General features: G+C 34.3%; 1 protein-coding gene across 1 annotated transcript in view; it reads left to right on the forward strand.

Moving 5' to 3' along the window:
- The first annotated feature begins 427 nt into the window (after positions 1 to 427).
- LOC126779439 (protein slit) overlaps positions 428 to 14,509 on the forward strand; it is a 127,357-nt gene continuing 113,275 nt past the window's right edge. The window contains exon 1 of the mRNA XM_050503367.1: positions 428 to 543. The gene's annotated coding sequence lies outside the window, so the exon portion shown is untranslated. The remainder of the gene's footprint in view (positions 544 to 14,509) is intronic.

Consider the following 14,509-nt stretch of genomic DNA (forward strand, 5'->3'; position numbering starts at 1 on the left):
TTAGAAGATGAGAATCTTAACCGATGATTACGAGTTCAAACTCGGGCAAGCACCGGCGAATTTTTAAAAACTATTATATTTACAATTGGTCTCGTGCTTGGCAGTGAAAGAAAACATCGGGAAGAAACCTCCATGTATGTATCTACCAAACCACATTGGACAAGCGTGGAGAGTAAAGTCCAAACTTTTTGGTCAAAATAACCTTCGCCCACTAGTGGAATATTTACATGTTGTCACTTTTTTAATTTATATAATATTATATATAAAACGCAAACAACAAAATGAAATAAAAACTAACAATTAAAATTAAAAATTAAGCCGATATTACGGGGTAAATATACGATAACAGCTAGCAACACCGCGCACCCGAAGTCCCACTAAAACAAAATTCCTTACACCACACGACAGTACGCGTTTAGCTCTCGTCGGTGCAAGTCGTTGACAATTCCGACACATAACAGTTACACGTATTTGTGTTCTAGTGTTTTATTGTGTTTGTGATTAATATCCGAGTAAGAAATATTTTGGCTTATTTTGAAAACGGTAAGTGGTAATTAAATTGTTTAAATATAAAGGATATTAAACATGACCGCTTTCATTTTGTATATCGACTTATAATTGAAGCTTTTGTTTCGTATATTATGTATATATAATAATTGGACACGGTGTCTATTTGAGAAATGAATGTTTTTAATTTTCGTTTATTTTTTTAATGTTAAATATTGTCAATGGTTTTAGTTATCATTGTTTATGTGGCTTTGTAAATAAGTAAGTTTGTTTAAAGCATTTTAAATTGTAGTTTTCATATAGACTTTATTTTTGATTAGTAATAAAATTGTTTGAATTTTTAAAGTTTTGTATGCATTTCACAATAAATAACTAATATTATTAATCATATTTATTTTAATATTTTTAAAGTGAAACTGTATTCTCAAACAGAAAAGTTAAGCCGATAAAAATGAAATTCCTTATAGAGATAGTTTGAATCCTGGCGTAGGATATAGGATTTAATTAAACAAACACAAGCTAGTATGTGTTATAATAGATAGAAGCTTTTAAAATCATTTACTTGGTGCTAGGGCTTTGTGCAAGCCTGTCTGGGTAAGTTGGTACTTACCCAGTGGGTGGTCCCACTGATCAGATATTCTACCGCTAAATAGCATTTATTAATATAGTTGTGTTCCGGCTTGAAGGGTGAGTGAGCCATAGTTCAGTTACAAGACACATAACATCTTAGTGTCCAAGGTTTGTGGCGCATTGACGCTGTAAATGATGGGTAATATATCTTACAGTGCCGAGGTCTATGGTGGTGACCATTTACCATAAGGTGGTCAAAAAAGCTCATTAAACTGGTTACCTCCATTCAAAATTTCATCAAAGTTTCGGTTAGTATCTATGGCGGTAACCGTTCACCATTATACCAAATTATCTAACTACTTTAAATACAATTATAATAGTTTTTCTTTCATTAAACATTATAAGCAATGAGAAATTTCATCATAATCGGTCCTTTTGATCTTGTAAGATACTTTGAAATTTGTTATAGTTCATTAAATATTTATATCGATTCGCCGTGCTTATGTTAAGCAATAAATTAACTAATACATAATGATTAGTATATAATGGGTATTTCCTAATAGTTAGTATATAAAACTCGTTTATTATGGAAAGTCGAGATGGCCCAGTGGTTAGAACTCGTGAATCTTAACCGACGATCGTGGGTTCAAACCCGGGCAAGCACCACTGAATTTTCATGTGCTTAATTTGTGTTTATAATTCATCTCGTGCTTGACGGTGAAGGAAAACGTCGTGAGGAAACCTGCATGTGTCTAATTTCATTGAAATTCTGTCACATGTGTATTCTACCAACCCGCATTGGAGCAGCGTGGTAGAATAAGCTCCATACCTTCTCCTCAAAAGGGAGAGGAGGCCTTAGCCCAGCAGTGGGACATTCACAGGCTGTTACTGTATTATGAAAAGGCTTAAATAAGATTATTTTCGTGAATGTTTGGATGAATTCGTATACAAAAAAAGTATTCTTTTTTTTAAATTAATTACGTAGTTAATATTAAGTTGTATATCTATACAAATAAATAAAATTGAAATGTCTGTCTGTGATTACAAAATATGTTAATGAGCTATTTGGGTTACCATCACTGAAACATTATTTTTTAATTCAGCCTTCCGCTGCTAACTGTTAATATAAATACATATTTTTATGTGTAATTCAAAAAGGTATTAAATATGATAAAATTATAAATATTTAAGGATTTTCGTCTCATACTGAATTCCACGCAACTAAGAGTTGAAAAAGTCAAATATATGAAAAATAAAATTATTAATGAATTAAAAAACCAAATTAAAACTGTTAATTTTTTGTTTCGTTTATTTCAAGGGATTTACTAAGATTGTGGTAAGTGGTCATTTATTACCTGCAACAGGGTAATTGTTGATCATGGTAGCATGCGAAAGCGATCCCGTTGCGCTCCTCGTTAAGACGGAAAGGGTACTGCTGGTTTTTTAGTGGGTGTTCCGATGTTCGGGGCGCACACGGCGTCTTGGACGCCCCTACTGTTCCCGTGGGGGAAACGCGTAATGCGTCACCGCCCTTGAAGATGTGTAACCGATGTTTGAAAGCTCTCATTTTTTCATATTATAATATATAATAAACAAAAACGAAACTAAGAAATATTTTACTAACACACTAAACTCAATATATCGACGATATTTACGTCTATGGTATACTAGGATATGTAGGGCTCGCTGGTGTCCAAGTCACAGTTAGGCGGTGACATCGAGAGCCAGCTCGCGTAGACTTATGAAGGATACCCACTAAAAAACCCTTGTCTTACGAAGAGCGCCACGGGATTGCGCATGCTATCGTGTCTACTAGCACTGCTCAGCGGTTGTGAAGACATTATATAAGTTATAAGTTTAACGTGTGTGAGTGTAATGGCATCGTAGCTTCCAAACTAATGGATTTTGATGCGTTCGTTTGGAATTCGAGATTGTTCTTAGCTGTATATTATGCGTTTGAAGATCATCAACTCATTTCCTATTTGAGAAAGGTCTTATCTTCCACAGGTCCGATCGAGTTGATATCGCGGTTAGCGACATTACTATTTACAATAAAAAGCCGAGATGTCCTAGTGGTTAGAACGCGTGAATATTAACCGATGATCGTGGGTTCAAGCCCGGGCAAGCACCACTCAATTTTCATGTGCTTAATTTGTGGTTACAATTCATCTCGTGCTTGACGGTGAAGGAAAACATCGTGAGGAAACCTGTATGTGTTTAATTTCATTGAAATTCTGCCACATGTGTATTCTACCAACCCGCATTGGAGCAGCGTGGTGGAATAAGCTCCAAATCTTCTCAAAAGGGAGAGGAGGCCTTAGCCCAGCAGTGGGACGTTAACAGGCTGTTACTGTATTTACAACAACACATAATATTTCTTAGTCAATTAATTTAAATGGATGAATTATTATAATTTAATACCTTAATTTAATAATTTATTAAATTTAATTAATTTTTAATTTTTTCTATAAATTTGTAATGCGTATTATGTTTTTTTTTTTTTATTTAATTTAAAAACGACTGAATGATAAATATGATATGATTATATAAGAACCTGACTGTATTCATATTATTTTAATCTAGCTTAAATTTTTTTAGGTATGTAATTTTAGTGTGTGCCCTGATTTTATTCTATTTTTTGTAACTAAATAAATAAATAAACACAATTGATTTATTACTTTTTAGACCGCGAACGGTTAATAGTTGATTTTAATCACACACCTAACCACTGGGCTATGTCGGTACTGTTGGGCTATTCTCTAAGAAAACTTATATATATATATTTAATAATCATTATTTTAATTAATTTGTTTTACTCGTGATCGATTGGCCGAACATTAGTAAAATTGTCTCGCGTATTTGATTTTACTTATATGATGTTATTTTAATTTAACAGGTTTCTTATAGGCAAGCGTGCTACATCTTAGACCGTGTCGATGCTTAACATCAGGCAAATCAACGGTCAAACGCTGGCCTATTAATAGTAAAAAAAAACGAACAACTTCCAAACCCACCGCAGAAAACACTCGTGTAATGTCAGATAATGATATGCGATATTGGCAATAATAATTATAACATTACAAGAATACACGCGTCAAAATAGCATATCACCTAAATCGGTTATCAACATTACGCGGGTGAGTAATGAAATGAGTTCGTACAGAATAGCATTGTACTAAAATAAATTAATCTTTACAAATCATGTTTTGACAAATTAAACGCTTTAGTAATTAATATAAATAACATTGAACAATAATAATTCTCCGCTGACATTATTCACTTACGAGATAATGCAATGTATCAAACTGTCGCTGGCTGTTTGGGGGCGAATCGTGAACATTTTTTGGCAAGAAATTAACTTTTTAATGCCAAAAGGAAGGTCGAAGAATACACACCGGGGTGGCCCAATTAATGAAGTAATTGTTTTTGATCAAATGTTGCCAGGTTATTATATGACAATTCATTTTTGTTTCAATTTTACATCTGAACAATTTTCATTTTATATATGTTTTTTCTCATACTGCACACCAGAAAGTACATGCTATATATACGACTTCTTTTAAATAAATTCTTTTGGGATATCCTTTTCAATTGTTTTAATTTTTTTCTAAAGTGATTGTAATAAATGCAAAGATATTTTTTGTTGATCTTTATAAAAAAATATTTTTATATTATATACTAAGATTAAAGACCTTTATAAAATTTTAACTATAAAATATTATGAGTAGATTATTAAGGATTAATTACATTATATATAACATACATAGTACATATATAACATATTTTTCTTGTTCTATTATTTATACATATATATTGGTAATCAAATCGCCTACATGTATACATGAGTGGTATATTATTCGTTACCAAAATCAAAATTGGATTATCACAAAATCAAAAATCAAAAATCAAAATTAAAATATTCTTTAATAACAAACTGACTTTCCCTTTTATGATATTAGTTACGATTTATTTGATAAGGTTCATACACTTAACCAATATCATAGGTATGACGTCAAGGAATCCAATATGGCGGAAATGAGCCGCCATTTTGGAAAACACTTTGTTTTATTAAATAACTTAATTTAAACAATGAAACTTTGAAGATTTCTCCTTTGTTCGAATTGATCAATAAAGTTGAACTCGCCCGCATACTTATAAAGACCGCTTTTAAAGCTGTTATAATGCACCTTTTAATCAGAGTGTGAACGGGTAGTTGGTTCGAATACGTCATAATAAATACTTAACAGAATGTATATATTTTTTAATATATAGAATAGGTAGGCGGACGAGCATATGGGCTACCTAATGGTAAGTGGTCACCAACGTCCTTAGACATTGGCATTGTAAGAAATGTTAACCATATCTTACATCGTAAATGCGCGACCAACCTTGGGAACTAAGATGTTATGTCCCTTGTGCCTGCTATTACACTGACTCACTCATCCTTCAAACCGGAACACAACAATACCAATTAGTGCTGTTTTGCGGTAGAATATCTGATGAGTGGGTGGTACCTGGTGGTGGTATCGTGAGGAAACCTGCATGTGTCCAATTTTACTGAAATTCAGCCACATGTGTATTCCACCAATCCGCACTGGAGCAGCGTGGTAGAATAAGCTCCAAACCTTCTTCTCAAAAAGGGAGAGAGGAGGCCTTTAACCCAGCAGTGGGACATTCACAGGCCTGAATCCACGATCATCGGTTAAGATTCACGCGTCCTTACCACTGGGCCATCTCGGCTTTCAGTTTATTGTCGCTTTTGTTTTAATCTACATTCCGAACCGGCGTTAGCTTGACATTTTGTAAAATGACAATTAAAAAGTGCATGCAAGAGCGTACTTGAATTAAGTATGTTTTGGTTCGATTTTATAGTTAGATTTTTTACGTTTTTTCACAAACCACAGTCGTGTTCACTCAGTTTTGAACTCACGACCTTCATTATGAACTGTTTATATAAAATGGCGAAACCCACTAAGGTCTAGTAACAAGATTTTGTTTTCTGTTCCCTATAATTTCATTATATTATTATGATTTCGTTGAATACTTTAATATGATAATGAGATCTGATTGTTTGGATAGCCAAACTTATATTATTATATATTTTAAAGGTGTGATTCGCATAACATAAACATTTTACAATGTAATATATAAATATATTTTTTTAATTTGCGTATTTGATAAAATATTTAATTTAGGTGATATGACCGTGGGAACGTAAACAAATATATACGTTACGGTTAAAGATACGTTATCAATGTTTATTGTGAACGAAATTCGATCGAATTTATTTGAAAATGTATTTCATTTGAGAAATATAGTTCTTGGAGGTTTGTGGATTTTGAGCGTCACATTAGCATGCGAAAGCGAGCCCGTGGCGCTCCTCGTTAAGACGGAAAGGGTACCGCTGGTTTTTTAGTAGGTATTCCGATGTTCAGGGCGCACTCGGCGCCTTGGACACCGGCGAGCCTCACATACCTCACTGTTCCTGTGGGGGAAACGCATAACGCGTTTTTCCAGCGTTAAAAAAAAACGGTCGTGAAATGTCAGATAATGTGATATGCGAAATTGACTGTAATAATTATAAAATTTAAGGATATACGTATCAAAATAGCATAACAGTCAAAATTTTACGGGTGAGTGATAAAATGAGTATAGAATAGCGCTTGTAATATTTATATAACTAGCAAAACCCGCGGCTTTATCATCGTGGAATTCAACTTGTGACGAAAATCTGCCAATTAAACGTACATAATGCCTATTTGAATTATACATACAAGATATATAAATTATTAGGTATATTATAAACAAATTATTCTTTTGGTATTGGTAACTCGCCGAGATGGCCCAGTGGTAAGAACGCGTGAATCTTAATCGATAATCGTGGTTTCATATCCGGGCAAGCACCGCTGAATTTTCATGTGCTTAATTTGTGATTATAATTCATCTCCTGCTTGACGGTGAAGGAAACCTGCGTGTGTCTAATATCACTAAAATTCTGCCACATGTGTATTCACCAACGCGCATTGGAGCAGCGTGGTGGAATAAGCTCCAAGCTTTCTCCTCGAAAAGGGAGAGAAGGCCTTAGCCCAGCAGTGGGATATTCACAGGCTGTTACTGTACTCACCGATAGCCATATTAACTTAAAAAGAGGCATTTATTTTGAAATAATATACAGTTGTATTTATAAACTTTGTTTTTCGCGTTATTAGTTAAACAACGATGTCTTCTTCTTTCATATGTAAAATCAATAACGAAAGAAAGAGATAAATCATTGTTTCACTAAGCAATGTTTATATTATAAGATGAATACAGTTTTGTTAATAAAATAAATATCTTTTTCTTATTATAATATATAGTAATTAAGTATATAGTATACGCGTCACCCTAAGTGGGTAGAGAGGGGTGGCGGAGAGAGCAAGACGGTGAAAAGTTTTTTTGGAATTGAACTGTTGCTGTTGGCTCAAATGGCTTCGACAGCGTCTCTGGACGGTGGGCGAGTTTTAAGAATAGCCATCTGGATGTACCCTCTTAAGGGCTCAGAATACGCTTGTCCTAAAGGCGCCTGTTAGGCTGAACCTTTAGGACATCGCCGATGACGGGAGGATAAATGAGAACATCATGCCGTTTGCCGGCGCGGTATACGGTTTTTCCCCCAATAGATTGTTTACATAAAAAAATCCACTGCCACTTAATTTCGAACCTCAACTTATCTGATATAACTTGAAGTCTAGACGGGAAATAGAATCAAGCATCCTATACAGACCTCAATTTATCCAGCCGCCTTTCTCATTTCGTATTCTCAAGTTTGCTGATAAAAATTGTCTATCAGAGCAAGTACTTACGAACTCGTTGTTTTTGTTAAATTACTTTGATATATTTTTGATATGGTATGTGGTATTAGTAAGAGAGGGTTGATTTTTTAAATAAATCATTATTACATAAGAATGACGAAAGATGATGATGAAGATTAGAAAGGTCATGATGAAAGTCCTCATGACCGATTGCCACGACCAATCTCAAGAGAGATTAGTTTATAGTACACAAGTGTATGCGGATGGCAACCCGACACGACCGGAAAGAGTTCAGGCGTAGGACTACCTTCACGTGCTTTCCGAGGCATGGGAGTGTACACACTTCCAACTTCTAAACTCCGGGCTGTTTGAGAATCTTTGACAGAAAAATGCAAAAACTTTTTATTAGCCCGACCCGGGGCTTGAGCCCTGGACTGTATTATATCCTGCTTAGTTAGCTCGTCTCATCGTCATCGGTGTTGCCAGACTAAGTCATTTTAATACCCAAAAAGTATTCCTTGTTATTAATATTAAAAATAAGAAATAAAAATATTTGGGATTTCTCGTAATGTAGGCACTACTACTTCCTACTAAATATATTTAGTAGGAATTTATTTTAGTGAAAATTAATACTTTCATTATTTCAAATAAATTATCTAAAAGTTAGCGAACAAATAGATTTTTTAATTATAAACACAAATATCTTAAAAGTTCAAACAATTCGCATTAGCCATACACATATTCATCCACTTAATCTATATTTGCTCAAAGTTAATCGATAATTTATGTAGATTGAATGCACATCACTATTTGAATACGTTATCTGCGCGGTGCAGCGCTCAAGCCTGTAGCGGTAGGGATTTCGAATGTTATTGTCGATACTTTTGCGATTTTGTTATATATTAAACTGGTTTTAATAAATTTAATAATGTTTAGATGCTACTATAAAATTGTAAAAGCCATTGTGAATTCGTGTAGTTTTATATTATTGTGTGCAAACACAGCGCGTCAGCAACCTTCTTTATGTTGCAGGTGTCCATGAGATCATGGTCACCACTTACCATCAGGTGAACCGTCTGCTCGTTTGCCCCCTATATACATAAACTAACAAAATATACTTATTTTTAATATAATAGTTAGGCAGGCGGTCAAATAAGTCATCTGATAGTGTCACAGCTTATAAAAATTGGCATTCTAAGAAATGTTAATTACACATGGCGCACATGCCCCTTGTTCCTCTATTTACACTGGCACACACCCTTCGAACCGATAATCTCGAAACCGAAACTCAATACTGATGCTGTTCAGTGGTAGAATATACTTATATACCCAGACGAGCTTGGACAAAGCCCTACCAAAACCACGACGTGTTCATATTATTCGAGTGTTGCTCGTCAGAGTAGAATAGCAGATTATCAGATTGAATTTGACTTCTTGCACCTTCGTCAGCTGACAGTTAGCAGATGACCAGATGGAAGTGATGAAGTTCCATCAACGGTAAACTAATCATGTAAAACAGCGCGTGAAATCAATATCGCTATTTTCATTGCAGATAATGAATCCTTAAAAACACATACGGGCATAAATTAAAACACTATAAAATAGTTTAATGTACATTTCAAATTTGAATTTAATTTAACATTTATAATTTAATATAATATCCTGGGACATTTTAACACACGGCCATCAGATCCCAAATTAAGCTTGTACAGAGCTCGTACTATGGAAACCAGACAACTGATATACTACATATACTACTTTTCTTTTGTAAATACATACTTATATAGATAATTACACGCAGACTCAGGACAAACAGACATGTTTATAAACAAATGTCTGTCCTGGACGGGAATCCCACTGCGGTGCGAAACGCAATTATCTACCGACCAAGCCGGCTCGTCTTATAAATAAAACTATCGATAACTCAGTCACATCACTATGTGTAACTATCTCGGTATGCAGCTCTGAGTGTTTGTACAGGGCTAATCAGAGTACTAATTGGTCACAATACGATGCATGTATGTCTGTTATAATCGCGCATTTCTCACAAACGTAATCTATCAAGTATTCCAACTCGTGCCAATAAAGAAAAGATTTGTAAATTGCGTTCTATTGTCATCTCGCTCGCACACTATTCTCATCTCTTTTCCACTCAGTACCGTTAGTAAAAAAAAATCACGAACAGAAATCAGTTTTTATGCGAAATAAGCATAACATTGTACTGTGTTATTTTATTAATAACTTGCAAAATTTAATCAACGACAAAAAATTAGATAAATAATCTAATTACAATTAATTATTATTAAATTTTGCTGACCGTACATATACGTACGTATATGCTATATATATTATATATGTATGTTGAATTGCAGCCATTGATAAATCTGTTCTTCAAAGTCACGTGTTATATACATACATAAATGCCTTTGGTCTAGCGAGACTTGCAGCTGGCTCACTAAGCTTTCAATACACGCCTTTAATGTCTTGCTCAGACTCGTCTTTAAGATTAGCCGCCTTAACGAAGTATATATTTATACTTTATTTATTTATATATAAAGAGATATATAATGTGTTACAACATATGTATTTAATTAAGAAACAAAATCTTGTTTGTTGTCTAACGTGGTTTACGAATTAGACTTTAAAGACCATCCTTTCTAAACGAAAATCTCTTTTCATACTTTAATTTTGAATGATTACCTTTAATTAAAAACACTTATACAATACCTACAATTTATAATATATAATATACAACAAAATCCAATGGCGGTCATTCCGTGCTAATTACGCACAAAATTGCCAGCCGTGAGAGAAAGCTTTAAGGATCAAAGTAATTAAAAGTTCACTCGACATTCATAATAATTTATATTAAGCTGCAGTAACACATTTGCGAGCCTCGTTACACGACGTTTAACGAACATTCACATGGACGCGACTCACGAATCTGAGCTTCTTTCGCAGGTTCGTCTCTGGTCTTAGGTGTTTATTTCCGTTTGTTTGTTTTTAATTTTACATAAAACATTAATGAATCATACCTAAATCTTCCTCATGAATCACTCCGTTCATAGGTGAAAACCGCATGCAAATCTGTTCAGCAGTTTCTGAGATTATCGCGGTCAGACAGACAGAAAAACGCGGCAGTGGGACATTGTCCAATAATATACCGACCTCGAGATTCTCTGGTATTATTAACGAATAAAATACCACAATATACAGTAACAGCCTGTTAATGTCCCACTGCTGGGCTAAGGCCTCCTCTCCCTTTTTGAGGAGAAGGTTTAGAGCTTATTCCACCACGCTGCTCTAATGCGGGTTGGTAGAATACACATGTGACATAATTTCAATGAAATTAGACACATGCAGGTTTCCTCACGATGTTTTCCTTCACCGTCAAGCACGAGATGAATTATAATCACAAATTAAGCACATGAAAATTCAGTGGTGCTTACCCGGGTTTGAACCCACGATCATCGGTTAAGATTCACGCGTTCTAACCACTAGGCCATCTCGGCTTTTACCACAATATACTTTGATACAATTTTAATGGAGACTGCGTAATATTGTGATAAATTCTAGTATTTGTAAAAATATCTTCGAATTTAAAGTCTAGAAAATTCCATACCAATTCCTTAGCATAGTAAAAGTGAAAGTTCAACTTGAAACACGTCTTTCTCTCGCGCCTAAACCCGAAAGATCACAAGCGAGGCGGATTGTGAACACAACGTTTAATCCTTTGCGATGCGGCGCCTCATCGCGCATGTATAAATGCAGCTTTATAAAGCATTGTTTCGCGGTTAAGCGACGCGTGGAGTGTTCACCATACCTGTATAAAGCCTACCGTCTGGATATAATGTGGTATCCACACTATTGTTAGATAGACGTTTTGGTTTTAATCATACTTGAATATATACTAATATTATAAATGCGAAAGTAACTCTGTCTGTGTTACGCTTTCACGACTAAACCACTGAACCGATTTTGATAAGATTTTGTATGAACCAAGTTTGAACCCCAATGACGGACATAGGTTCTTAACCTAATACCAACCCCTCTCTCTAACACGAACGAAGAGATAACTAGTAAAGTATAAGTTTTGTTAAATTTATTAATATATCTGAAACGGTATCGATACAATGCACATCACTATTCGATGCAATTCACACGCACGTTAATTTGTCATGACGCCATCACATTCATCATTGAGTTTTGTCACTTGATAAAATTCAAAATGGCGATGAAATTAGTTCTCATTATGTTTATGAAATACTCGCTTTCTGTTGTATTGTACTCTCAATAAAATTCGCGGATGTCACGTCAATAGTCTAATATTATATTACTTATATTACTGGTGGGTAGGGCTTTGTGCAAGCTCGTCTGGGTAGGTACCACCCACTCATCAGATATTCTACCGCAAAACAGCAATACTTGATATTATTGTGTTCCGGTTTGAAGGGTGAGTGAGCCAGTGTAATTACAGGCACAAGGGACATAAAATCTTAGTTCCCAAGGTTGGTGGCGCATTGGCTATAAGCGATGGTTGACATTTCTTGCAATGCTAATGTCTAAGGGCGTTTGGTGACCACTTACCATCAGGTGACCCATATGCTCGTCCACCTTCCTATTCTATAAAAAAAAAAATACATTAAAGCGGGTGAAACATAAACGCTACTTATATATTAATATTATGTAGTAAAACTCCGAAACGCCCTGCATCTTCTGGTATAAGTTATATTTGTGTCGATTTAGAAGTTTTTTCAAGAAAAAAAATATTAAAACTTCAAAATTTGCAACTAATATTCTAATTAATTCATGACAAAGGCAGAACATTATAGGCCTCATTACAGATACATGCGAAAAAGTTATTGCGTTTAAAAAGTTTTTAGTCTGCGACAAAAAAAAGTTAAGTTCTGTTGAATAAATCTTCTGAATTTTCAATTTATGCAAAACTTAAATTTTTAACATATTGCGTAACAAAAGTGCAAACATACTCACTGAATAGGGATCGGAATGCAGTTTCAAAGAAATTACTATAATCTCATCTTATTGCCTCTACTGGTTCATTTGTCGCCCAGGGGATCGGAATTGCGATTCAAGGGGGTAATGCTAGCATTCTTGCCATTCCACACGATCATGATTTATGATGATAGCCGAGATGGCCTAGTGGTTAGGACGCGTGAATCTTAACCGATGATCGTGGGTTCTAATCCGGGCAAGCACCACTGAATTTTCATGTGATTAATTTGTGTTTATTATTTATCTCGTGCTTGACGGTGAAGGAAAACATCGTGAAGAAACCTGCACGTGTCTAATTTCATTGAAATTCTGCCACATGTGTATTCTACCAACCCGCATTGGAGCAGCGTGGTGGAATAAGCTCCAAACCTTCTCCTCAAAAAGGGAGAGGAGGCCTTAGCCCAGCAGTGGGACATTAACAGGCTGTTACTGCACTGTATTTTTTATTTCAATTGTAAAGGCTTTAATGTTAATAATTATTTATTATATTAATAAAATATATTAAAGAGAAATTTCATCGACATAATACTTATTGATTATATTCTATTAACATTTAACGAAGTCCAACAATATTGACTGCGAGTTGAAGCCATACCAATAAATTTAAAAGAAATTAACATATAAACTTGTTTAAACATTTATGGCATCATGAAATTTTATTTGAGATTCTATTAATTTTTCTCGTTTAAATTCTTTAGCGTTGTATTTTTAATCTGTGCTTTTTTAAATAAATGTCAATGTCATGTTTTGACAGCTCACTTTTGTTTATAAAAGTATTCATAATCTATTCCCACAGTAATACGTCAAAAGAATAAAGTTCCTATCGCTATAATATATTATATATTAATTTATTTAATAGAAAAATGAAGAAATGTAGATAACATTGTAAATAATATGCATTTTTAGTTATGAAAAAAAAAAACATATATTTATATATGATATATCATAAAATACGAATTTAGATGACGCCGCAAGTCTATATTGTCGTTTACTGGTGAGCCCACGTGATATGGGCACGTGTTAGGTATAAAGAAGTACCGCCGTATAAGTTGAGCTGCTAAGGCGTAACAGATATACAGATAAACAAGCTACTTTGGCATTTAAAATATTAGTAAAGGTAGACATTGTATAAATAAATAACAATATTCCGCTAAATTTCTAATATCTATTTTAATTTACTTCAAAAGTTCCGATAACAACTTCGCCGAAATTCAAAACGCATATTTTTCTACCACAGATCATTCAAAATTTCGTCCAATGATATAGCGTCACCGTAACAGCCTGTGAATGTCCCACTGCTGGGCTAAGGCCTCCTCTCCCTTTTGAGGAGAAGGTTTTGGAGCTTATTCCACCACGCTGCTCCAGTGCGGGTTGATGTAATACACATGTGGCAGGATGTTTTCCTTCACCGTAAAGCACGAGATGAATTATAATCACAAATATCTCGTCAGTTCAATATCAATTTTGTTTATTTTTACGTCTGTGGTTGGGATAGGATATCGAAATAATTAAATATCACGTTCCAAGAACCATTTTTTTATTACCAATGTATATGAATAATCAAAAATTATTAAAGGTCAAATGCTTGGTATGATATTATTAAATACATAAAAATATCATATTAAGGA

Source organism: Nymphalis io, chromosome 29 (assembly GCF_905147045.1).
Source record: "Nymphalis io chromosome 29, ilAglIoxx1.1, whole genome shotgun sequence".
Classification (NCBI taxonomy): Eukaryota; Metazoa; Arthropoda; class Insecta; order Lepidoptera; family Nymphalidae; genus Nymphalis; species Nymphalis io.